The sequence below is a fragment of the Siniperca chuatsi genome, linkage group LG18 (genome assembly GCF_020085105.1).
Source record: "Siniperca chuatsi isolate FFG_IHB_CAS linkage group LG18, ASM2008510v1, whole genome shotgun sequence".
Lineage (NCBI taxonomy): Eukaryota > Metazoa > Chordata > Actinopteri > Centrarchiformes > Sinipercidae > Siniperca > Siniperca chuatsi.
In genome coordinates, this window is record NC_058059.1 from 26,046,971 (window position 1) to 26,070,537 (window position 23,567).

The window sequence follows — 23,567 nt, forward strand, 5'->3', positions numbered from 1 at the left end:
TTTTCTTGTTAGATCTTAGTGCTACGTTCAACACCATTGATCATGACATCCTATTACAGAGACTGAACATGTAATTGGCATTAAAGGAGCCGCACTAAGCTGGTTTAAATCCTATCTATCAGATCGATCTCAGTTTGTACATGTTAACGGTGCGTCCTCCGTGCATGCCAAAGTTGGTCACGGAGTTCCACATGGTTCTGTGCTTGGACCAATTCTATTCACCTTATATATGCTTCCTTTAGGAAACACTCCATAAACTTTCATTATTATGCGGATGATACCCAATTATATCTATCGATCAAGCCAGATGAAACTAACCAGTTAGTTAAACTTCAAGCATGCCTTAAGGACATAAACACCTGGATGACCTGCAATTTTCTAATGTTAAACTCAGACAAAACTGAAGTTATTGTACTTGGCCCCAAACACCTCCGAGACACATTATCTAACGATATAGTTGCTCTAGATGGCATTGCCCTGGCCTCCAGCACCACCGTAAGGAACCTTGGAGTTATCTTTGATCAGGATTTATCCTTTAACTCCAACATGAAACTTCAAGGACTGCCTTCTTTCACCTACGCAACGTTGCAAAAATCAGGCACATACTGTCTCAAAATGATGCCAAAAAACTAGTGCATGCATTTGTTACTCCAAGGTGGGACTATTGCAATTCCTTATTATCAGGCTGCCCAAATAAGTTCCTTAAGACTCTCCAGTTGATCCACAATACTGCGGCACGTGTACTGACAAGAACTAGGAAAAGAGATCATATTTCTCCAATATTAGCTTCTCTGCACTGGCTCCCTGTAAAATCCACAATGACATTATTTTTCCTATAGCTGTTATTCCTATTATTATTAATTTATTAATATTAACACTACAATTACATTTCTACTATTTTAAAAATTCTAGGTGGTATTTGCATTGTGCTTCCCTCTCTCCCACCCCCACTTTCCCAAAACCTCTCTCTCTCTCTCTCTCTCTCTCTCTCTCTCTCAAAACCTAACACGGCCGCCCACCATTGAGTCTGGTTCTGTCCAAGGTTTCTGCCTCGTAAAGGAAGTTACTTTTCTTGTCAATGTCGCCAAATTTTGATTATCCAGAGGAAACAGGTTTTGGAGATTGGCTTATAGTAAGAATAGTCACTGCTTTACAAATAATCTCACTGTATAAACTTAAAATGTGTGAAATGGCTCATAACTGTGTAGCAAAAGCCGGTCAATTACTGTTAGATCTCTTTGTGTTGGAAGATTTCATTAATACCCGTGCGTAAAATTCACATTGTGCATCAATGTGAATTTTGCAGATGCAACACACATATTCCTGCTGCTGATGGCTACATGTATTTAACTAAAAAGTAAAAAATAACTAAATACATGCTTACAACAAGAGATAGCAGCAAAACTCAAGTGAAAGGCATTTTTTGCAATTTGGAGAGGTCTAACAGTGTGCCTCAGCCAAACTATGACAATTGCTTGCTAGATGGTCCGAGCAAACGAAAATGCAAGTAAACATAATCTACTGACAACACGAGGGACGCTTTTGCCTCCACAATTTGCATTTATCACTACTGTAGAAAAGGTTTCAGTCATAGTCATCTGGACACTGTTTTCAGAATCAAGACGTTTCGGCTCCCATCCAGAAGTCATTCTCAATTGTGAAAATGGTCTGAGAACTCAGAAATGAATAGCTTAATTTCTGAGTTCCCAGAACATTGACACATGACTATGACTGAAACCTTTTCTACGATGGAACACTCCTGGACGAATGAGGGACTACACAATCATTTATCACTACTATCTTTCTCCATCATGTGTCCCTACAGAACCCATGTGCCCCTATCCTTATCCTACAGTATATTCCAAAGTATGGTAAAAAAAAAAAAATACAATATTAATGCCAGTCAATCTCCAGGGCTTTTTTCTGTGATGAATTTGACCATTACATCATGCATAACACCATTGTGGATAGGTTTTATACTCTTAAAAGTTATATTTTAATGTATAATCAATTATAATTCATCAATAATCCATTTACTTCCCTCAAAACAGACACCTACACTTCAGAAAACCTCTGCTACCCAATACTTAACATAGCATAGTAGCAGCAAAAACTGCAGTATTACCAGCCACTTCCATGCAAATATTTCATAGCCAGATCACAGACACCTTAGATGAGTTCCCTGAACACAAACACACAAACGTGACCATTAGATGGCAGTATACACCAATATTAATCTTCCAGCCACATCAGGAGACACTCCAGTTCCATATTACACACTTTATTCTAAACAGGTTTTCAGCCTGTGCTCACACTGGAAAAGTGACAAAAGTAGGTATACTCAAAACAATCACTATGCATACTAATAAACACTTGATTTTTGAGTGTGCTGTTGATGGATACAATGTCCCACAATGCAATGTACAAGTGGAGGAGCTGCTCACAGCTGGATCAGATTAAAACAAATTATGGATGTTGGTAAAACAGCTCCATGAACACATTAGAATACTGAAAATAGAAATTTAATCCTTGGGAAAACATTTTGATTTCCATTTGTTAAGCTTAATTGGCAGTGATATTCAAGTCCACCATTTGATTTACATGCATAGTTGCAAGTATTGTATTATTTCCTGTTTGCACAAAACAGTTAAGTATGTGGATTTTTTTGTATACTAACTGCTAAAACAGTATATTAAGATGACTGGTTATAATAAACTTTATTTGTATAGCACCTTTCATACAAGAAATGCAGCTCAAAGTGCTTTACAACAAAGAAAATACATGCACCAAGTGCTTCACAAAAAAATGACAGAATGAACATAAAAACAGGGATAGAATAATATAGTTAATGTAAAATAAGATGGAGTAAAAATAAGATGAGAATAGAATACATGCATCTTCACATGAAAATAGACATAGAATGATTAAATGCCATACTTATTGTAAAATAAAAATGTTGGATGCCTAACATAAGATGGAAAATAAACCCCACTAAATAATAATAAAAAAATAAATAAAGTTAAAAAGTAGAATACATAAAATGCTTAAAATCTAGTAAAATACAGCATTTTAGAAGTGCAGCAGTGCATAAATGCGAAACAAAGAGCAAAAAGAGTTTTGTGCCTGTATCAGGAAAGTCACAGCTAGTTAAAAGCTAAAATGAAGAGATATGTTTTTAGCTTTCTTTTAAAAATATTTAGCGAGCTGGCTTCCCTGATATCTACAGGTAGTGCGTTCCGTAGCTTTGGGGCATAATTGACAAAGGGTGCATCCCCGGTGTAATGTCTAATTGTGTCATCCACATAACTATGGAAACATACATTGTGCTCTCTAATGATGTCACCAAGTGGCAGCATGTATAATGAGAATAGTAATGGACCAAGACCCCAAAACAGATGTCATGTTTCTCAGATACATGATCTCCAAGACTGACGTAAAACTTTTTTGTTTGCACTTAAACTACTTTTTCAAGTATCTTACTAAGGTATGGAAGGTTGGACATCGGCCTGTAGCTGGTCAGTGCATCACCGTCTAGGTTGGGTTTCTTTAGTAAAGGTTTTACAACAGCTGTTTTGAAGGCATCTGGAAAGATGCCTGTTTGAAGAGATGTATTTATAATCTTCAGGACATGAGTTAAAACACTATCGAACACCCGCTTAAAAAATGCTGTAGGTACAGGTCAATACATGAGGGGGAGGAGTTACACTCAGTGACAGTCTTGCAAAGATCAGTTAACGTACTACAGGTGAATGTTCCCATGGTTACATCTTTTCTACAGGGGTTGCTGAGGTCATCTGTGTTTACATCAGCAGCAATACTGGCTCTAATTGAAGTTATTTTGTTATTGAAGAACAAGGCAAGTTCTTCACAGTTTGATGCAGAGAACTGCGGACAGGTGAGGGCAATGTTGAGTAGCTGGTCAATAGTGGAGAATAATATTCTAGCGTTTCCAGTATTCTCTGTAATAATCTTGGAAAAGTAATCCTTTCTTGCCAGATGTATTGCTTTGTTATAGACAGTCATGACTTTTTTGTATATATTACAGTGAACTGTGAACCTAGCCTTCCTCCATTTTCTTTCAGCTGCTCGACAGATACTCTCATTAACACTGTTATTGTTTAACCATGGGAAGATTCTGTCAGTCGACCTCTTTTTAACCTTAGTGGAGCAACAGTATTTAAAGCAGATGACAAGGTGTTGTTTTCAATAATGTCATTTAAAGAGCAGTCAGAGCTGTATGACTCAAATGACCTCATAATATTGGAGAACTTCAGACTGGCCATGCAGGAATCTTTTTTGAAGCAGAAATTCTCTTTTAGTCTTTGCTAAGGTTAGGTTGGCATCAAAAAACACAGTGATGGTCAGAAATAGGTCATTCTAATACTGAAACATTGTCAATGTTTAACCCTGTTGTTATTATGAATGTTACCATGCTGATGAGTGGCTCCATTTACATGTTGGGTAAGATCAAAGCTGTCCAGTAAATTCACAAGCTCCATAGCTTTGGAGTCATTCTTTTTGATGATAGGAATATTCAGGTCTCCATTCAGGATCACTCTATCATATCTGGTGATACCAAGTGAGATCAGCTCTGAGAATTCCTGCAGAAACAGCGATGAATATCTTGGTGGCCGATATAATGTAATGATGAGCACTGATAGTTCTGCTTTGAGCTGAAGAACAAGATATTGAAATTATGTAAATTCACCCAGGTCAATGTCATCACACACAAACTGTGTAGAAAAAATGGTATGTAGTACATACTTTATAAAATTAATATGTAGTATGGATTTGGGACAAGCCACTACACTGTGTCCCAGTTCCATACACACTAATTCTAAGCAGGTTTTGAGTATGTAGTGTGTTGAAAAATGAAAAAATTAAGTAACCTTAAAAACAGTGAGCATTTCTACTTAAAAACGCTTGACTTCTGAGTGCGCTTTTGAAGGACACTATTCTCCCACAATGCAATGAAAATGTGGGAGGAAATGGAAGAGCCACTCAGAGCTCCAAAAAAATCTAAATTATTTGGGAATGGTGGTAAAACAGTTCAAGAAGGATCTTGGAAAAAGACTATTATCTTGTATTTCCTGTGCTGGCATGTAGTTGTCAGAAGGCTTCCTTTTTGCTGGATCATCCAGTGAATAGCAGTCAATCTATACTGTTTCAATTATCTGATTACGTGACCAATAAAAATAAAACTTCTTGTTTATCATATTATGATCATGATGATAGGTCAGATTTTTTTGAGTTGCAGTGCATTTTGCAAATGCCAGATTGCAGCCCATCCTCTTTCATTCAGTGTACAGCCCAAGAATGAATATGAACCGTATTTTACTATAGTGTTCATTTGCTCCAGGTTCGGCTCGGCCCAGAACTGAGGACACAGAAGCCCCATCAGACTTGTCCACTACAGATGAACCTGCGACCCAGCCCAACCCAGTCACCACTATAGCAGGCAAAGCTATAGCAATAGGCAATAGCTAGTTTTTCTGCCCGGTAGTATGAAAGATTCCCATGACTAGAGTACAGCACTTATGTTTTGTGGCATGTCGACCTTATCCCCAAAGGGTTGATTCATAAAAACTGGCTTCAAAGACTGAAAACATTGTTCCCAATTTTGTGTTCAACACAAGGGTTGCAGGGCACATGCTACAGCACTGGGCAGAACCGAAGGATACAAGCAAAGCCATCAGCCAGGCCGGGAAATATTATTATTAAGATGATAATAATAATAATAATAATAATAATAATATCAACCAGCTGAACAATGATGCTATCAACAGGTCGTTTGTGGAAAGGAATAGAGAGCACATTAAAGTTGTAATAGACCTCGTTTTATTCTGTGCAAAACAAGCTATCCCATTGCGTGGGCATCGTGAAAACAAAGAGGCATTGAACAGAGGCAACTTCTTGGAATTATTTCAATTGATCTTTAACTATGACCCCGAAATAAAATGGCGACTGGAAGAATTGCCTAGAAACGGGAAACTTCCACCCCCCGACATCCAGAATGAGATACTGGAAATCGCAGCATTGCCACCTATCCACAAAAAAAAAAAAAAAAAAAAAAAAACAGATTTGCGTGACGAGACAGACACTATGCAATTTTGGCAGACGAGTGTAAAGACTTATCAAAACGAGAGCTTGTGACAGTCTGCATCAGATATATACACAAAGAACTGTTGAAGGAAAGGGCTCTGGGTTTTGTGGAGAATGAGGACATGAACACAAATGCTATATCAGCAAAGATCTGGTGTAGTACTGGTGCCGTTGCAGCTGGACCCCTCAATGTGCGTTGGATTTGGTTTTGAATGGGCATCGGTTATGTCCGGCAACAAAGGAGGGGTACATTTGATTTTAAAGAACGTTTCCCCACGCCATATGTGTGCATTGCAATTCCCATCACCTAAGCATCAAAGGTGTCCTCCCGGCATTTCAACATTTTTCAATGTCATTAACAACCTGTATAGTTTCATGACAGGGTCACATAGACATGCTAGATTTATGGAAATTCAACAACAGCTGCGACCAGGGAAACCAAGAGAGATCCTGTGATGTCTGGTGGAGCTCGAGGTCAAGTGCAGTAAGTAAAGTCTCGACACTTTTGGGTTCAATTTTGGAGACCCTTGCTGAATTCTCTGAAAGCTGCGGCCACACAAAACTTGAAGCAGACTCTCTACTTCAACAAATGCAAACGAAAAGATTTGTGTTTCTACTAGTCACGTTCAGCAAGTTGTTTGAAATGAGTCACTAAGGGCTTGCAATCTTCCACCATATCAGTTACAGATTGCATTAATCTAAATCGAAGGTCTTAAGAAGAGCTACACTGCATTCAGGAAAACAGAAAATTACTTTGATAAAGTAATTACACTGACAGATGATCTGATGAAGAAACATGACATTCTGAGATGGGACGTCATTGGGCCTCGAAAGAGGAAGTTGCCAGCTAAGCTGGGCGATACACAGGTTGAATCTACCGTCGGCAAAGCATCGCCTGTAAAGGACAACTCATACCTAAAAAAATGTATGGAATGACATACTAGACAGGCAGATCATGGAACTGAACACTCGTTTTAAGGCAGACACATGGTTTATGAGAGCTGCTGCTGCTTGCTTGCCTCAGTCAAACACCTTTGGTGATGGCTACCACCCGCCAGGACACACTTTTCCACCGCTGTGGAAGATACAGAACATGAAGTGTTTGTAGAGCAGCTAAAGAGAAAGGTCACTGCGGATAGGGCCTTTCCATCACTTGTTGAGGTGTTCAATGCATTCCCCAGTGACATATTTTCCAAAATGAATCGTCTCCTACGGGCCCTCGTCACCCTACCCATAACAAACTGTACTGTTGAAAGACTCTTTTCAATTGTCACCGGATGAAAACTGGCATCAGGGCATCAATGATGACATAAAAACTGAACTCTTTGTCCCTGCTCTCCTTTGAAAGAGAACTTACTGAATCGTTGGACCATAATTAAATAATTTCAGTGTTCAACACCAAGCCCTGTCATCTCCTGCTGTAATCATCAAAAAGTAAGCTAATTTACAATTTCGGACTATAGTAGCCTATTGCCTATTTCAATATTATTGTTTATTGGGTATAGTTTTTGTAGGGTGTACGATTGGATTTTATGCTTTTGTTGTTGCGTCTGCCATCTGTGTGTGTCATTTCTTAAGACACACAAGGACACGAGGGAGACGGAGCACTTACAACTCATAACAATCATTTTTGCATTATGTTTATGATATTTCATCTTATTGAGTCTATAAAAAGATTCTCTATTCACTATTCATTTTTAACGTTACTGAGCATGGTGGTGCCGGTGTTCCTCTATCCATATGCTTGATTAATGATGCTGTTGCGTCTGTCAGCTATATGTGTGTGTGTGTGTGTGTGTGTGTGTGTGTGTGTGTGTGTGTGTGTGTGTGAATGAATATGTGGCCGCCATGCCAAACTATGCCATGCTGTTAATGTTCGTTTTGGTGCCTGTAAAATTACCTCTGATGATGTATAAGGCTTGTATGACTAAACTGTAGTGCATTCAGGCAAGTATAGTTCTAATGGCCTATTTTGGTTAACAGATACGTTTCAGAACCTATTAAGTATGATTGTTCTTGAACAAGCTAGGCCCACCTGATTTTCTCTGTGCCCACCCACACTGATTTCTGCCTACGCTACTGTTCCTGTGGCATTTCACGTTTTTCAGTTGTACGTATGATGCACCTCTGACAGAACAGATACAGCTCGCGTTTCACTTACGCTACATGCGCGTAAACGCAACCTGAAGTGTATTTTAACACTTCAAGTCTATTTTTCTTCAGCATAACTACAGTGATTGTGTTGGACTCTGAGCGCTGCCTAAACGTGACCTACACTCAATACTATGCCTTAACACATTGTTTACATGCTGGAATAATGTTAAAAATGTTCACCATCTTGGTTTAACATATTAGCATGCACATTAAAAATGTGCTAATCAGCTAGTTGATGTCATTACTGCCATTTTTAACATATCACTGTCACAGAAGAGTGTTCACAGCTGCTTCAAGACAGTCACCATCGTCCCTGTACCTAAAAAGTCTGCAGTGACTAGTCTAAATGACTACCGTCCTGTGGCACTCTCCCATTCTGGTGCTTTGAATATCTGGTTCTCCAGCACATCAAAGGCAACATCCCAGCCAGCCTGGACCTTCACCAGTTTGCATTCAGAGCTGACAGATCCACAGAGGATGCCATCTCCTCTGCCCTCCACTCAGTCTATACACACCTACATCAAAATGATGAGACTTCATATCCCAAAGAAATGAACAATCTTGCAGGGTGGTGCACAGAGAACAACCTACTACTCCACGTCAGCAAAACTAAGTAGCTAATCATTGATTTAAGGGAAAAGGAGGCAAAAACACACATACCCTGTCTACATCAGTGGAGCTGAGGTGGAGCAGGTGAACAGTTTTAGGTTCCTGGGAATCAGCATCACGTATATACCCAATAAACAATAATATTGAAATGTCATGGACATCACACAACTCCACCCTGGTAAAGAAAGCTCAGAAACGACTGTGCCAAGTTCTTGTTAACTTACAGAGGAGCAACAGAAAGCATCCTGACTGGAAACATTACAAACTGGCATGGGATGTGCACAGCCCAGGACCGGAGGACTTTGCAGCGGAAAGAACATCATTGGTACCCATCTACCAAGCAATAGCGATATCGGAGAGGTGAGGTGCCTGCGCAGATCCCAACGAAAACTAAAAGACAATACCCACCTCAGCCACAGCCTGTTCTTATCTTAGTTTTTATAGGACTTTCTAAATATTTCACTATGTAAAAACAAGTATTTTTTTATTGGTGTTGTGTAAAGTCATATCCACAAAAATACAGAGCGATTAGCATATATGCATAACTTACTCTGTAAAAACATATTTGAATTTCACATAGAAATGATTATAGGTTTTACAAATGTTAATAGTTTCACCACAACAAATACAAGTGATATTTACGTATTTGTGGATCCATTTTTACATGTGAAACAGTTGTAGATTGCTTTCTGTCAGCTTGTGGGCCACGTGACATTTGTGACTTCCCTCCTGTCCAATTCCTAAGCCGATGATCTGTACAAAAGGAATGGGCAAATTGAGGTGCAGTTACTAGCTACACCAGCAGGTGGTGAGATTCCCTCACATGAGCTGACAGAACTGCAGTCTGTACTAGAAGAAGAGTCATCTGTAGACCCATATTAACACTTTTTAGGGGTCCAAGCCCGAGTGGGCTGCAACGCATCGTGGTGCCCAGTACCAGTGGTGCTTTTATATAGCGCCAGTTCATAACAGAAGTTATCTCTTTGCACTTTTCCTATAGAGCAGGTCTAGACCGTACTGTTTATAATATTATTTACAGAGACCCAACAATTCCCACCATGAGCAAGCACTTGGCGACAGTGGCAAGGAAAAACTTCCTTTAAGAGGCAGAAACCTCGAACAGAACCAGACTCAACGGTGGGCGGCCATCCGCCACTGCCGTGTTAGGTTTTGAGAGAAAAAATTTGGGTTTCTACTAGTCACGTTCAACAAGTTGTTTGAAATTAGTCACTAAGGGCTTGCAACTATTGAAATGAGTTTATTTGTTTTTGGATGCTTTATTTCTGCTTTTCATCTCACAACAAACAATTAGACACAAAAAGTAAGAGTAAAAACAATAATAAAATAATTAACAACCTGATACTGCCATGGACAGACACTGCCAGTTTGCTGCTGAGGAGGGCTGGACGTTTAAGATACGACAAACCCTTGTTCCTGCTTGGCCCCAGTCCATGGATTTAACTGGTCTGACACCTTTTTACCAGTCTGTCTTACAGGCATGGCAGGTTTTAACGTTCCATCGGAAAGCTGTGATGACACCAGGGATGTGGCTCTTCGAGGAAACAGTTTTATCACCTCTCGGGTTCTGTCTTCTGTCAGCCTTAAATCCAGACTGAGACAGGCTGGCTGTATGAAGCTGGGTCATCTCATGAAGACCTCCATCCCTCATCTAGCTGAACTACTCAACATCAGATCCAACAGACTGCTGCACAGGCTGGTGGAGGTGGTCTGTTCTTCCCTGCCAGAAGTCCTAAGACCATACTCTATCTGACCAATGGGATGATGAATATTAGTACATCTTTCCTTCCCTTGCTGTCTCTCTTGCTGTGGGACAGTGGCGCAATGAGGAGGACATCCTGCAGTCTAAAGACCACCTTGACACCTTCACCCGTGCCAGGCAGCGTAAGTTTGAAACCTTCACGCTGATATGATAGGCTTTTTCCCCAGTCTCAAAGTCTCCCAACTCTGGGGAAAAAGCCTATCATATCAGCGTGAAGGTTTCAAACTTACGCTCCCTGGTATGGGTGAAGGTGTCAAGGTGGTCTTTAGAGACAGCAGGATGAGATTTTTGGCATGGGATCGTCCCCAAGGGGCGGTTGGCGGTCCCTGTACAAACCCCCCATTGACAAACCAACAGGTGACCTCCAGTGGAGAATTGTACATGGGGCCATAGCTACAAACAAGTATCTGGTGCACCTCAATTCTGGTAAAGGGGATGGCTGTCCTTTCTGCTCGCAGACAGAAATGATACACCATCTATTTATTAAGTGTTCCAGGCTGGTTAGACTATTCAGCCAACTGCAATCATGGTTTCAGGGCTTAGGAGAACATTTTTCTTTTTGTCTTTTTATCTATGGTCCACACTACTCTGCAAAGAAAAAATCTGTACACACACTGATGAACTTCATTTCAGGATTGGCTAAATGAGCTATTTGGAAAACAAGGAAAAACCGTGTGAGGGGTGAGGGGTCAGAGGACGTGGTTCTGATGCTGACTGGGCTGCTGGCAGGCCGGCTCAGGGTGGAATTTGAGTTTTACAGACTGAGAAAAAAGAAAAAAGGTTTTGTGAACATGTAGGGTGTGCAGGATGTGCTGTGTTCAGTCAGAGAGAACTCTTTGGTTCTGAATTTTTTATTTCTTGTTTTTCTTTAGCATTTCTGTTTTGGCTTTTTGCATGAATTTGTCTTGTAATTTTGATGTTTTTCCTTGCCACTGTCACCGAGTGCTTGCTCATGGTACGAACTGTTGGGTCTTATAATAAATATTAGAAAGAGTACAGTCTAGACCTGCTCTATAGGAAAAGTGCAATGAGATAACTTCTGTTATGAATTGGTGCTATATAAATAAAAATAAATAAATTGAATTCACTCTCTAGCTTGCTCAACCACCACTGCTCTCTCTCTCTCATTCATTGAGGGGAGGGGCCAACTTTGAATAGTGTTAGTGTTTACAAACTGCAACCGACAAATCCTACTCATTATGCCTTTTAGTATGATTGAAGGGTACAGTTACAGAACTCTGGGAATTTAAAAATGCCCAAAATATACTTTTCTACAATAAAACTGTTACCCACATAACTTCAACATCCCTTTGGACAGGTGTCCATGTTTGGGGTCAAATTTCAATTTTGATTAACTTAGACCACAAAACCTGGCAGAAAATCAGGTCTTTGTATGTTGCTATGGCTCGTGTAACTGCCTGAGATAAGGCATTACTTTGTAGAGTTAATGACATAATTCTACTGTTAACCTGGCGATTATCACAACGCAGGATTTCCAGAGTTATAAAATACCGACTTCCTGGAATTACTGGTACCTGTAGCAGCCCACCCCTACCATCAAAGCCCCTTATGTTTTTTTGTTTTTTAAATGCAGGTCTGTTTACAGTCTGAATCCCCACTAAGGGAGTGTGTGTGTTTGTTGATCATTATTTAGCTACAATAATCACAACATGGCTTCAAAATGACAAGACAAACACTTGCAACATTAAACAGTACCTGCATTTACATGGAGCCTCTGAATTGAAAAGGCAAATTTAAACCGTTGCCATGAAACTGCTTCCAAAACAAACATTCTACTTTTAGCATACTGATACTATCTCTCTGCATACCAGCCCACACCACATGTAGGAGTTCCTGGGAGATTCCAAATCATTGTGGATGCTGTGGGTGGCTCAGCTGCTCACGTTTAGAAGAATAAAGGAGTTTCTTCCACAGAAAGCTCAGCAGTAAACCAAGAATAAGTGACAAGCACTCAGACAACTCCAGCTTTTTAAGTTTCTTCTGTTGGAGTGCAGCATTTGGTCCAGCACATTAATCTGTTCCATCTGTCTCATGGATGAGTGAAGTGCTTCCCACTTGTTCCCCCGGGCGGATTCTTACACTTTTCTTAGGATGCCATGTCTTTTTTTATTTTTTTGGGCACAATGAAAACATTGTAGAACCCCCTGAGAGTCCATGTAACCCTTCTTAATTCTTCTTAATTTTTCTTAATATTATAACGAGAACGGTCTAGACCTGCTCTATAGGAAAAGTGCAATGAGATAACTTCTGTTATGAATTGGCGCTATATAAATAAAATTGAATTAGTTCAAGTCTCCAAATCAGAAATGAAAATTGATCAAGACAAAATTGAGCTCAACTTTCTAAACTTTCAGGTTTAACCCCTCAGATCAATGTTAATCAAAAGATAAAATAAAAGTTTTTTTCCTCATCCTGTTAGCAGCAAGGCCTAAACATGGAGATGTTGGCAGTACATCCCGTCACCTGTCCATCTGTAAAGAATATCTGGAAAACTAATACGCAGATTTAAATACATTTTGTTCTTGGTGTTTCTAATAGTTCTGATGACTGCCTTACTTTCCTCTTATGCAAGAGTACATATGCACCAATCCCACTTTCCCACATGCCAAATCCAACACCTACCAGACAATACCAATTCAATACAATTTTATCTTTTTCAATCTAAAAAAATCTCAATACTTACTAGGACTGCAACCGCTTATTTGTAGTCATGAATAATCAGAAAGGCCAAATCACAAGTTCCCAGAGTCCCAGGTTTTGCCTTCAAGCTGTTTATTTTGTGTGAACAACTGTTAAAAACCCAAAGTTCACTTTATAATGATATGAAATAGACAAAAGTTACAGTTTCCATCACTGAAATTTCTTTGTCTACTAAATTTACTTGATGAATTAAAACGATTACTGTTTTGAAAATTGACAATTCATGTTCTTTATGAAATTGCTTTGTTGCAATTTAACACCTACAATGATTAAAAGACATGTTTTTAAAGCGTTTTGGAATTGTATTAAATGTTAAGTGTAAAAATCCTCATACTTTGTGACACACGTGACATGCGTCACTCAGGGACCACCCCTGTCTTTTTTCCAAGTTTATTTCTTTCTCTGGCACACAAAGCTCCCGCTGGTCATATGTTGTGAACTGTATCTATAGACTGATCACAGCCCCCAGTGTCTCTATGACCTTTCTGATGTCACTATAGGCGAATTCCTCCTGCCCGCAAGTGATGCTTAAGTAGTGCTTACATGCCGCAGATGTCTCACTTCTGAGGCGGATTCCCAGTAAGAAGCACTATTTGATGTGTCAGTAACATCCAACTGATATCCCATTGGTTAATAAGATCAGTGTTGAAGCTGATACTGATCTGGGGCTGTATTCACAAAGCATTCTAAGGTTAAGTAAACAAGTAGCGTAGTGGGTGTGTCAATCCTAACTTCTATGGACTTCTAAATTTTTGGTCTAAGAATAATTCACAAAGCCTTTTAGCACTAAAAGTAGCTCCTAAGTCTGAGAAAAGTTTGAGGCAGTCCAGAGGACTCCTGAGTAACTAAGACCTGCTCATAATCAGTAATGTGCTGCAGGTAATGCACCGATGTTTTGGATGATGAAAATAACTTTTAAAAGCATATTTTGATGGGGCGCCCTGGTGGCTCACCTGTTAGAGCGCGCGCACCATGTACAAGGCTGGGTCCTTGCCGCGGCGGCTTGGGTTCGAGTCCAGCCCGCGGCCCTTTGCTGTGTGTCATCCACTCTTTCTCTCCCGCATTTCCTCTCTCTTCAGCTGTTCCTATCAAAAAGGCAAAAAGCCCAAAAATAATCTTTAAAAATAAAAAAAAGCATATTTTGATGGCAGCGAGTTAATAAAGATCCAATCTACTCACCAACAAGTCAAAACAATCCAATAACACCGCCAATGATGGTTTGCTCAACTCTGCACTACTGTGACTGGAAAAAATCAGTTTGCAGCACTGATCATCTCCACTGTAAAAACCTGATTAGGTCAATTTAACACAAAAGAATTGTTGAAACTGATTACTTCAATCCATCAGTTAGTTAGAAACATTCTTGATTAAGTAGCTTTTTACTAGGTAATCTTATGTGACACTAACTATAATAATAAATAATATTATAAAGAGTACGGTCTCGACCTGCTCTATAGGAAAAGTGCAATGAGATAACTTCTGTTATGAATTGGTGCTATATAAATAAAATTGAGTTGAACATATTTTTAAAGTTAGAGACATTACTGATTAAGTACTTTTTACTAGGTATTTTGTTTTCACAGTACAAGTAAAAGTATATCTAATTTAAATATTTTATTACCTTGAATATTTAAATTCTCTGTAAAGAATTTTTCACTTCATGTTTACTTAACTTTTTTAAGTTCAATGAAGCTGTACAAACTCCCCTATATTTAAAAACTTTTCTGAATTTCAACTTAACTTCTTTTTTTAAACAAATTACTAAACATGTATTAAGTTGCTTCAACTCTAAATCCATAAATACACATATTTGGAGAAAACATTAAAAAAAACATGTTAACAGACAATTTAAATGCAAGTGACTTTCTTTTATTAAGAAACCATAAACATTAACCATACATTAACTATAAAAATTGGCAAATGGAAAGCAGTATGGCAAAATATCTGATGGATGACAACGCCGATGGTACACATTATCTCCAAACATCACTTCCATACAGTAAAACACTTATCTATCAAACTTCAAACATTGACATCAGAAACATAAATAGGGAAATGGCCTGAGAAAAGTTTTTTTAAACTCTTACTTCTATGAGTGGATGAACATGGTATATGTAATCAATATATATTGTGATATAATAATGCTTATGGAAAATCAATTGAGAAAATGTTTATAGATGAAAAAACCAAGTCTGTGTTTGGTTAATTCAGCAAATGAAATACCTTACAAATTCAAGGTACTTCATCACATTGATGCTAAAATCCTGAAAAAAAATCCAATGTTGCAACATGCAATATAAACAGATTTATGGGTGATGTCAAATGTATTTTGGCATCAAGTCTTTTGGGTTTAGATGCATGACATATGGGTCAGCCGGTGTAGGGAAATCGATAACTATGTTACCCTCAAGCACAACCACAGTTCTCTCTGGGCAGAAGATTGTGGCATCTGCTGAACTGGCACTTATCAAGCGCAACCGCTATGTCGCCGATGTTTGGTTCATCAGACTGCACCACCTGGAGACAAGAATAGAGAAATGTTACCCGTTACCCCAGATTGCCTAAACTATCTCCAAAAGTTGTTTGCTGAAAAATGCATCAGTGACATATCAGAAGACGGTCAAAGAGAACTATCAAAAACAATTAATCACATTCCACAAGTGTAATTTGTTTCACAGCTGTCAAACAATATGAAATGTAAAATAAAACTTTCATGTTTACGTTTATGTTATAGGCCAAGTGTACATTGTGTTTACACAATCTGGCAAATTGTGGTTTTAAGATTAACCTGAAATTTGGTAATTTTACCATTGTTGCTTCAAGTGCAGCAATTTAGCATTATGGGAAAAACAATGTGGTCTGAGATGTATTTAATGTTTTCCACCACATCACAGTAACAAGAAAATCCTGTTTATTTTGATGTAATTACACATTTAAATAAATAAAAACTGGTGTATTTAAGTCTACAGCCATTCTGACAACGGGAAGTCAGTGAGTAATAGCTGCTAAACATTTTATATCATCTGCTTCTCAGAACTCATTCAGGTTGTAGCTACATGTCTGGCACCTGGTATTGTGCCATTCAAACTTGATTGAAGCTTGGAACTGATCTTATGAAATTGTACTACAATTTAGAGAGTAGGAATGAGTCAGACCGACAAATAGAGGCCTGGAATTAATTATTATTTATCAGAATTATCAATATCCCTGCAATATTGAAAATTATGATTATTATTGTTTTGTGCATGATGCGGCTTTTAAGTGATACATGCAATACATGCATCGTTTTTGATTTATAAAATAAAAATGTATAGACAATTATTGATCATCTTATGAATCTCATATTTATCATATTTCAGTAATGTGATGGTCACTTTGAGATGACTTTAGGTTCCACATTTTTAAGCTAACACTAAGGAAGTCTAATCCAACAGCCCTGCAATAAATCCTATCTTCATGAAGGTTATAATGTAAAGCACCTCTTAACATAGCACCATACAATTTAACAGCAACACAAATTACAGCCTCTCAAATGACAATACAGTCGCCTGAACACCTCTCTAAAACACTTTAAACAAAAACTGAACATTATAACCTTCATGAAGGTAGGATTTATTGCAGGACTCTATTAAACTGCGTTAGTTTCAGCTGGGCGTGCCTAATAAATTGGCAATTGAATTTATATTAAGCATCCTCTCCCCGCAGCTCCAAACTAATTGACACCATGTCAAAGAACCAGCACAAATCGCTACATCGGCCCCCAGCCTCAGAGGACAGCAGAGTGGACAAAGTTTATTTTTGATGGCAACGTGTGTGCGCATTTTACTACGGACTGCTTATCGAGGGTCAGTAACGGTTCAAACTCAATGATGGACAAATTTGAAACCTGTAAGTTTTGCCATGTTTTATGTTGTTTTACTGTTTATTTTATAGGTTAACCTGTTGAACTAGGCGTTAGCATGTTGCGTGGCTAATGTGGTTCCCACAGGCTGTGGTGATGTTGTAATATTGAGGGACAGTCAAGAGAAACTGTGTGAACATTAAGCCTTATTTGAAGCCACCTAAATTACGAGTAGTAGTAGGTTGTACGTCGGTAACTGTTGAACTTGCTGCAGCGCTAGCTAGTTGTTATACCGAAGCCTGCTCTGTGATCCTCACCGGCGTGTTTGTGTGTGTTGTTGCTGTAATGTTATGTAAATTTACTTGATAGACATACCCTGAAGGTAACAGTATAGCTAATTGTGAAAAAGAAATGGTCAAACTGTAGGAATTCATTTGCCTGGCAACATTGTGTATCTTTGATTAGCACCCAGCAGCTACCAGGTAGAGTGTACTCAGCGCACTGTGGCCGACTTAGTTAATTTAGAGATGCAGATTTTTTTCCCCCCCATCGACCAATCTTGACCAATCTTTGGTTGACTACAGCCCTAGTCTGAAGAGATGAGGGTTGTAAAAAAGATAAACCAAAATCCACATATCATTGTCAAGCACTAAGAAGCTTAACAAACCCACCTGGAGGTCATAAGTGCTGAAGAGCTGACACAGAACTTTGGCTACTTTTTCTGTGCGTGCAGCTTTCTTCCTGAACAAGCTCTGACAACAGGGGGCATGTCGGTCCAACTCAGCATCGAAGTGGTTCTTCAGGTTGATGTTTGTAATTCTGTGAAACTCGGCACAAATCTCAAGTCAGAGTATAATGTATAGGTGGCGCTGTAGAAAATTAAAAATAAGAGATATAAACAGCAACAAAACATGCTACACTATTGACCGGTAATGGCATATCATTGACCTTGTACTATATCAGATTTGGGGGAAAACATGCAGATACTTACACTACCAAATCATATGCCAAGTTTGATGTAAATCTGGGTAAACCTGTCCAAGTTATCACTGACACAAAAGAATCAAATTTAATACATCTGCTCAAATAGGTTTACTAAGGAAAATAGTTTCACCTGTGATTGTATTTTAAGGGCAGGCTAGCATTTCAGGATCTCTCCAACAGGTAGGTCAGCATTGATGACCTCTTTGCGCCTCAGGGCGAAGGTTGTCTTCTTTAACTTTGTAATCAGGGGAAGGTTTTTGTCAGTCATCTTAACTTCATCTACAATTTGGAGTCTCAATTGCTTAAGGCTTGCACCATCTTCACCTCTTGGGAAATTAGGGAGGAAATTCACTTCTGCCCTCTTTGACCTTTTGATATTAGTGTGGGGACCTTGTTTGTCTGGCTTGTTTCTACTCCTCTTCCCAGAATTTACAGCTACATCATAAAATCCTCCCCAACTCAACTTAGTGCAGTAGTTCCCCATCTTAAACCTCAGACTATTTTTCCAACCATACCATCCTGTCTGAGATCCTGGCTCTATTAGACAAGGATGCTTAGTGACAAGTGCTTCTGCTACCATTGAAACTTCCTTATCATTGGGGTATGCTTTGAAGCTATGCATTTTGTCTGCAAGGGTCTTAAGGATGTCATGCTTTTGTCCCCTAGATAACTTAAGACTTTTCCCTGTTCTCTCATATGTAACATTTTCCTCACCGAGTAGGAGTTCTACCTCGTAAGAAAAAGTGGGCACTGGAAAAACAACAGGCCATCTCTCTGTCTGGAGTCATAGCATGGGGCAATATTATTGTCATCTGATGGTACTGAACTGGCATCACTCTCAGACCTTATAACTTTTAGTACAGCCTTCTGTGGAAGCTCCTCAATGACAACAAGGGAAAATCAGTGTCCGTCCAAATCTGGATCTTGGTACGATAAACTAAAGCCAAAGTCTAGCTTAAACTATTCTGTTATCATTGTTTTTAGCCCATCCACAGATTCTGGACGTGAGGATAAAGTCATCTTCCTGACAATGTCTGTGGAGGAGAATGGATCTATAAAGAACATCTATTACACATGACATCTATTGCATGTCTGTCCGTCCTGGGAGAGGGACCCCTCCTTTGTTGCTCTTCCTGAGTTTTCGGGGAGGGAGTTTTTCCTTATCCGAGTTGAGGGTCTAAGGACAGAGGGTGTTGCTGTATAGATTGTAAAGCCCCTTGAGGCAAATTGTGATTTGTGATATTGTGCTATATAAATAAAATTGACTTGACATTCAGTTTGGCAACAGATTTGTTCAAAACAAATTCAGAAAAATTCCAGCAAATTTTCAGCTTTTAATGAACATCATTGGTTGGGATTAAGTTATCATTAACCTCAAATGTATACTATTTGCATAAAACAAAACAATCAATTAGTTAATTTAATCTTTCTAGGCTTGTCATGGTGATCAGTTTCACTAATGACGTATTGATTGTGAGATTACACCAGTGTTAATTTTCTCTACACTGCTCCATATGACTGTATAGGTCCCCACTTCTAAAAACATTTTTAATCCTGCAAGTCTCTTGATCAAAATTAATCTTTTTTGTGTCAACTTTAAATGCCCTTCAATATTGTATGCTGTGAGACTTACTGTGTCATTTAGCTCTGACAGCTGATGCACGGAGAGGTTGTCTGAGGATGTCAGCTGAAATGATCTTAAATGCTCACTGTAACAGCACTTTTAATCCCTGCAAAGAAAGGAAATAGTTATTCACAAGCAGTACATGCTCAATCCCACTGAATTTTGGAAGTCCTCCACCCTGGCATGCAGAAACAAACATACCATTTGCATATTCTGTGCCATTTATGGAGATCTTTGATGTAGTGCACTAGTTCTCAAACTATGGTACCACCACCAGTACTATGCAAGCTCCCTCTAGTGGTACGCAGAGGATTTTTTTAATGAAAAAAATGTATTAAAAAACATAATACTCTCAAAATGCTACAACATTTCGAACGAAAACAGAGTACTATGAGATCACTGAAATGTCATTTAAAATAAATTTTGCCTTTCCTGTAATATTTTTGTTTTGATATCAGCCTGCTATGTAGTTACGTTCATGAACATATCTCGTGCATACGTCCATGATTAGTTACAAGCTAAACTATGATGGCAAGATAGTAAGTGAGGAAAGTGGAAAATGAATGGTTGAAAAACAGTGTGATCATGGCTCCAATTGGGAACTATTAGGAAGAGAGGTGCGAATCAGGAGAAGAATATTTCGAGCAGCCCGGTTGAAAATTAAGTGGACGAACCGAGCACAAGTGTTAGTGGCTACTTAAGCAGCACCAGTGAAGTCTCCACAGTACCTGCTAGCAGCAAACGGCACCAAACAGTAAGGAGATATGACTCGAGTTACCTCAAATTTGGAGTCACTTGGAGCGGGACGGAGGAAGAGCCCAGGCCACAGTGTGTGTATGTGGTTATGTTCTTAGCAATGAATTCATGAAACCATCGCATCTCAAACAGCACCTTACAACCAAACACAGTGCTGAAAGACAAACCAGTTGATTTTTTCTATGAAGCAGTCCAAGTCCATGATTCAATCCTGTGTTACACCAGTAGCCAAAGCCCAGGAAGCCTCGTATCGTGTATCTGCATATCTGCATCGTATCTGCATAGCAAAAGCCGGTGAGCCACACACGGAGACACAAAGAGATGACACACATCATGTGTGGGGAGAAGGCTGCCAAACAGTTAAACTTTGTGGCAATTTCAAATGACACTGTGGCGCGAGGAATAGGATCCATGGCAGATTACATTAAAAACACAATGATTGAGCACATTAAAGGTAGGGCTTTGTATTGGCAAGAATCTGATGATGTGATACATGGATGGTCATTCAATATATTGCGATACAGTTAACAAGGCGATTAATTGCGATTTTCAATCTAATGTTAGGTTAAAATGGAGATGCAATGAAGGAAAAAATAAGATTTTTATCCTCACCCAGTATAAAATCTAAATTTCAAAGGCAATATTACCATTATAACCAAGAGCCAATAGATAATAATGCAAATGAATCTCTAACTGTAAATTTAATGAAAAGACACTAAAAACAAAATTTATGATACAATTTATAAAGATATACTCAGGCGGTCTCCATGTTTTGGCCATGTTTACTGTTTATATGTTTACTGGGAGTTTTACTTCAAAACACTATTTCCATATAGTCGCTATTATTCCATCCAGCTAGACAAGACTACCGATGTTGCTGATTTGGCCAACTTGCTTGTTTATGTCAGATATGAATATGATGGTGCAGCTCAGGAAGACTATCTGGTCTGTCAGTCACTGGAGACTAGAACTACAACAGAGCACAAATACCAGCAACTGAATGCACCTGTCCAAGAGAATGCACTTGATTGTAAAAAGTGTGTTGGAGTCTGCATGGACGCGACAGGTCTATGACAGGTCGCCACAGCTGAGTAGCATCCCGAAATCGCAAGTCGCACCCGAGATGAGATAGACACACTGCAGCATCCAGTAGGCGATTTGAGGCGGGATGATGGGGTTGCCATCCCCCTTGTTAGCAAAATGAACAAAATCCGTCCCCCTTGAAAATCTGCTTAAAAGATGCTCTGTGCTTTGTCTCATAGTGGAGCTTCACATTGCTGCTTTTAATAATCGCCACGGTCTCAGAACATATTAGATATACTGGTTCTGAATTGCCTGTGGGAGATTGAACATGTAAGAGTCTGTCCATTCTTGATATTCTCTACAGAATGTGTGGGGGGAAAGAGAAAGTGCAGCAGCAGCATGACAGAGGCTGGGTCAGAAATTAACAGAACTTGGAGCAAAAGTGCCCTTGTATGCTCATAAACTTCTTTTTTTGCTGTTCACCATAGACTGTTGTTCTCAATTGTTATTTTACCAATTGATTGAGTGTTTATTTGACAATATAATGTCATAATTCTACATTATTTAGGAGTTTAGTGAATGCCCCTAAAAATCAGTTCAAGCGGCAAAAATAAATTGTCTACCTTCTGAAAAAAAAAAAAAAAGGAAGCCTTCCTCGCCCTCTGGCTGGGAGGGGGGTGCCCTACTGGCAGCATCCATTACAAGGCCCTGGTGGTGAAAAAGAGGCACAAAGATTTGAAGTGTGCTAGACTCAACTGTGAACTTCATTAAGGCCAGACCGACAGATTCTCATCTATTTCATGTGCTTTGAGATGGGGATGGGCAACTCTTGCCTCATACAGAAGTAAGGTGGATATCAAGAGGGAAGGTGCTTTCAAGGCTTTTTGAATTGCACAGAGAGGTCCAGATGTTCTTACAAGACAAAAAATTCCCCTCACCAGAAGGATTCGAAGATACTGTGTGGCTCAGTCAACTAGCATACTTGTCGGACATATTCTCTTGTTTGAACAAACTGAATTTAGGACTACAGGGACTATCCATCAATGCTTTGACGTGCAGGACAAAATCAAAGCAATGCTGAAAAAGATGGAGTTCTTCAAAATCAAAGTCAAGGCAGGTGATGTTTCAGCTTTCCTTTGGAGAGGTTTCTGTCCGACAACGACCTGACCCTTGATGATGGGGTCAGGGACAACATCATTGCACACCTCATCTCCCTCAGACAACAGTTCTGCAAATAGTTCCCAGTAATGGCCAAGTGAACAACTGGATGATGGACGTTCAGCATAGAAACCTCTGAAATTACCAAGGATTTTACTCTTGATGAGCAGGAACGTTTAATAGAATTGTCTTGCGACGAAACATTGAAGTCTGCTTTCAAAAGACAGTCGTTGTTGGACTTTTGGAAACAGCAACACAGCCGATATCCTGCACTTTCGGACAAGGCCGTGCGCTTTCTTCCTCCTTTCATGACCACATATCTGTGCGAGAAAGGCTTCTCTTCACTTGCCGTCATCAAGACAAAATACAGAAGCAGGATGGATGCTGAGCCAAACCTGAGACTGAAGACCTCGATTGACCAAGACATCGCAGGACTGTGTTTGCAGAGGCAGGCACACCCTTCTCATTAGGCTTATGTAAGAGAGAGGTAGGCCTACGCTACTGTATTTTAATGTTGGTAATAATGGTGGTAATATTTTCTGAGGTGGTACGTAGTGTAAAAAGTGTAAGACTCACTGATGTAGTGTATATGTTTTGGCTATCTGTCTTTGTCTCTACAAAGTCTTTTGCCACTTGAGGTAACTTGGACAGTAGTGATACTCGAGGCTTGTGTGTGGAGGCTGAAAAAAATAATGTCACACTGAAGTGATACGCCATCATGTGCTGATGGCTGGTAGCGAGAGTTTTGAAGACATTCTTGAAATTATGTCATGTCATGTATTACTCAGGGTGGGAAATTAGCACCAGCCACCAGC

The 23,567-nt window shown here is 39.3% G+C and overlaps 1 protein-coding gene across 4 annotated transcripts in view; it reads right to left on the reverse strand.

The window, feature by feature from the left end:
* Positions 1–23,567, reverse strand: part of LOC122865451 (ras-specific guanine nucleotide-releasing factor RalGPS1-like) — a 156,410-nt gene that overhangs the window by 110,439 nt on the left and 22,404 nt on the right. The window contains exon 2 of one of the 4 annotated variants that reach the window (XM_044173884.1): positions 14,320–14,445. The exons of 2 other annotated variants lie outside the window; for them this stretch is intronic. The gene's annotated coding sequence lies outside the window, so the exon portion shown is untranslated. Of the gene's footprint in view, positions 1–14,319; positions 14,452–23,567 lie in introns of all 4 variants that reach the window. One more of the 4 variants, XM_044173883.1, reaches the window with a different exon arrangement.